A 3645-nucleotide genomic window follows, 5' to 3' on the forward strand; every position below is an offset into this window, starting at 1 on the left:
TGCTACCTGCCTCCGGACACCCACTCCTCCTGTCTGTACCCCCGGACACCCACTCCTCCTGCCTGTACCCCCGGACACCCACTCCTCCTGTCTGTACCCCCGGACACCCACTCCTCCTGTCTGTACCCCCGGACACCCACTCCTCCTGCCTGTACCCCCGGACACCCACTCCTCCTGCCTGTACCCCCGGACACCCACTCCTCCTGCCTGTACCCCCGGACACCCACTCCTCCTGTCTGTACCACCGGACACCCACTCCTCCTGCCTGTACCCCCGGACACCCACTCCTCCTGCCTGTACCCCCGGACACCCACTCCTTCTTCCTGTACCCCCGGACACCCACTCCTCCTGCCTGTACCCCCGGACACCCACTCCTCCTGTCTGTACCCCCGGACACCCACTCCTCCTGTCTGTACCCCCGGACACCCACTCCTCCTGTCTGTACCCCCGGACACCCACTCCTCCTGTCTGTACCACCGGACACCCACTCCTCCTGCCTGTACCCCCAGACACCCACTCCTCCTGCCTGTACCCCCGGACACCCACTCCTCCTGCCTGTACCCCCGGACACCCACTCCTCCTGTCTGTACCACCGGACACCCACTCCTCCTGCCTGTACCCCCGGACACCCACTCCTCCTGCCTGTACCCCCGGACACCCACTCCTCCTGCCTGTACCCCCGGACACCCACTCCTCCTGCCTGTACCCCCGGACACCCACTCCTCCTGTCTGTACCCCCGGACACCCACTCCTCCTGTCTGTACCCCCGGATACCCACTCCTCCTGTCTGTACCACCGGACACCCACTCCTCCTGTCTGTACCCCCGGATACCCACTCCTCCTGTCTGTACCACCGGACACCCACTCCTCCTGTCTGTACCCCCGGATACCCACTCCTCCTGTCTGTACCACCGGACACCAACTCCTCCTGCCTGTACCCCCGGACACCCACTCCTCCTGCCTGTACCCCCACTCCTCCTGTCTGTACCCCCGGACACCCACTCCTCCTGTCTGTACCCCCGGACACCCACTCCTCCTGTCTGTACCCCCGGACACCCACTCCTCCTGTCTGTACCCCCGGACACCCACTCCTCCTGTCTGTACCCCCGGACACCCACTCCTCCTGTCTGTACCCCCGGACACCCACTCCTCCTGCCTGTACCCCCACTCCTCCTGTCTGTACCCCCGGACACCCACTCCTCCTGTCTGTACCCCCGGACACCCACTCCTCCTGTCTGTACCCCCGGACACCCACTCCTCCTGTCTGTACCCCCGGACACCCACTCCTCCTGCCTGTACCCCCGGACACCCACTCCTCCTGCCTGTACCCCCGGACACCCACTCCTCCTGCCTGTACCCCCGGACACCCACTCCTCCTGCCTGTACCCCCGGACACCCACTCCTCCTGCCTGTACCCCCGGACACCCACTCCTCCTGCCTGTACCCCCACTCCTCCTGTCTGTACCCCCGGACACCCACTCCTCCTGCCTGTACCCCCACTCCTCCTGTCTGTACCCCCGGACACCCACTCCTCCTGTCTGTACCACCGGACACCCACTCCTCCTGCCTGTACCCCCGGATACCCACTCCTCCTGCCTGTACCCCCGGACACCCACTCCTCCTGTCTGTACCCCCGGACACCCACTCCTCCTGTCTGTACCCCCGGACACCCACTCCTCCTGTCTGTACCACCGGACACCCACTCCTCCTGTCTGTACCCCCGGACACCCACTCCTCCTGCCTGTACCCCCGGACACCCACTCCTCCTGCCTGTACCCCCGGACACCCACTCCTCCTGCCTGTACCCCCGGACACCCACTCCTCCTGTCTGTACCCCCAGACACCCACTCCTCCTGTCTGTACCCCCGGACACCCACTCCTCCTGTCTGTACCCCCGGACACCCACTCCTCCTGTCTGTACCCCCGGACACCCACTCCTCCTGTCTGTACCACCGGACACCCACTCCTCCTGTCTGTACCCCCGGGCACCCACTCCTCCTGTCTGTACCCCCGGACACCCACTCCTCCTGTCTGTACCCCCGGACACCCACTCCTCCTGCCTGTACCCCCGGACACCCACTCCTCCTGCCTGTACCCCCGGACACCCACTCCTCCTGTCTGTACCACCGGACACCCACTCCTCCTGCCTGTACCCCCGGACACCCACTCCTCCTGTCTGTACCCCCGGACACCCACTCCTCCTGTCTGTACCCCCGGACACCCACTCCTCCTGTCTGTACCCCCGGACACCCACTCCTCCTGTCTGTACCCCCGGACACCCACTCCTCCTGTCTGTACCCCCGGACACCCACTCCTCCTGTCTGTACCCCCGGACACCCACTCCTCCTGCCTGTACCCCCGGACACCCACTCCTCCTGTCTGTACCCCCGGACACCCACTCCTCCTGTCTGTACCCCCGGACACCCCTCCTCCTGCCTGTACCCCCGGACACCCACTCCTCCTGCCTGTACCCCCGGACACCCACTCCTCCTGTCTGTACCCCCGGACACCCACTCCTCCTGTCTGTACCCCCGGACACCCACTCCTCCTGTCTGTACCCCCGGACACCCACTCCTCCTGTCTGTACCCCCGGACACCCACTCCTCCTGTCTGTACCCCCGGACACCCACTCCTCCTGCCTGTACCCCCGGACACCCACTCCTCCTGTCTGTACCCCCGGACACCCACTCCTCCTGTCTGTACCCCCGGACACCCACTCCTCCTGCCTGTACCCCCACTCCTCCTGTCTGTACCCCCGGACACCCACTCCTCCTGCCTGTACCCCCACTCCTCCTGCCTGTACCCCCGGACACCCACTCCTCCTGTCTGTACCCCCGGACACCCACTCCTCCTGTCTGTACCCCCGGATACCCACTCCTCCTGCCTGTACCCCCGGACACCCACTCCTCCTGTCTGTACCCCCGGACACCCACTCCTCCTGCCTGTACCCCCGGACACCCACTCCTCCTGCCTGTACCCCCGGACACCCACTCCTCCTGCCTGTACCCCTGGACACCCCCCCCTCTCTATCCCCCCTCCCCTCCCTCTTTCCCCCCTCCCTCGTTCCCCCCCTCCCTCTTCCCCCCCCCCCCCACTCTCTCTCCCCCCTCCACTCTCTCTCCCCCCTCCACTCTCTCTCCCCCCCTCCACTCTCTCTCCCCCCTCTCTCTCTACCCTCTCCCCCTCTCTCTCTACCCCCTCCCCCTCTCTCTCTCTACCCCCCCCCTTTCTCTCTCTACCCCCCCCTTTCTCTCTCGACCCCCCCTCCCCCCTCTCTCTACCCCCCTCCCCCTCTCTCGACCCCCCCTCCCCCCTCTCTCTACCCCCCTCTCTCTCTACCCCCCTCCCCCTCTCTCTCTACCCCCCTCCCCCTCTCTCTCTACCCCCTCCCCCTCTCTCTCTACCCCCCTCCCCCCTCTCTCTCTACCCCCCTCCCCCTCTCTCTCTACCCCCCTCCCCCCTCTCTCTCTACCCCCCTCCCCCCTCTCTCTCTACCCCCCTCCCCCCTCTCTCTCTACCCCCCTCCCCCCTCTCTCTCTACCCCCTCCCCCTCTCTACCCCCTCCCCCTCTCTACCCCCCCCTTTCTCTCTCTACCCCCCCCCCCCTCTCTCGACCCCCCCCCTCTCTCGACCCCCCCTCCCCCC

Source organism: Ascaphus truei, unplaced genomic scaffold (assembly GCF_040206685.1).
Source record: "Ascaphus truei isolate aAscTru1 unplaced genomic scaffold, aAscTru1.hap1 HAP1_SCAFFOLD_1880, whole genome shotgun sequence".
Taxonomy (NCBI): domain Eukaryota; kingdom Metazoa; phylum Chordata; class Amphibia; order Anura; family Ascaphidae; genus Ascaphus; species Ascaphus truei.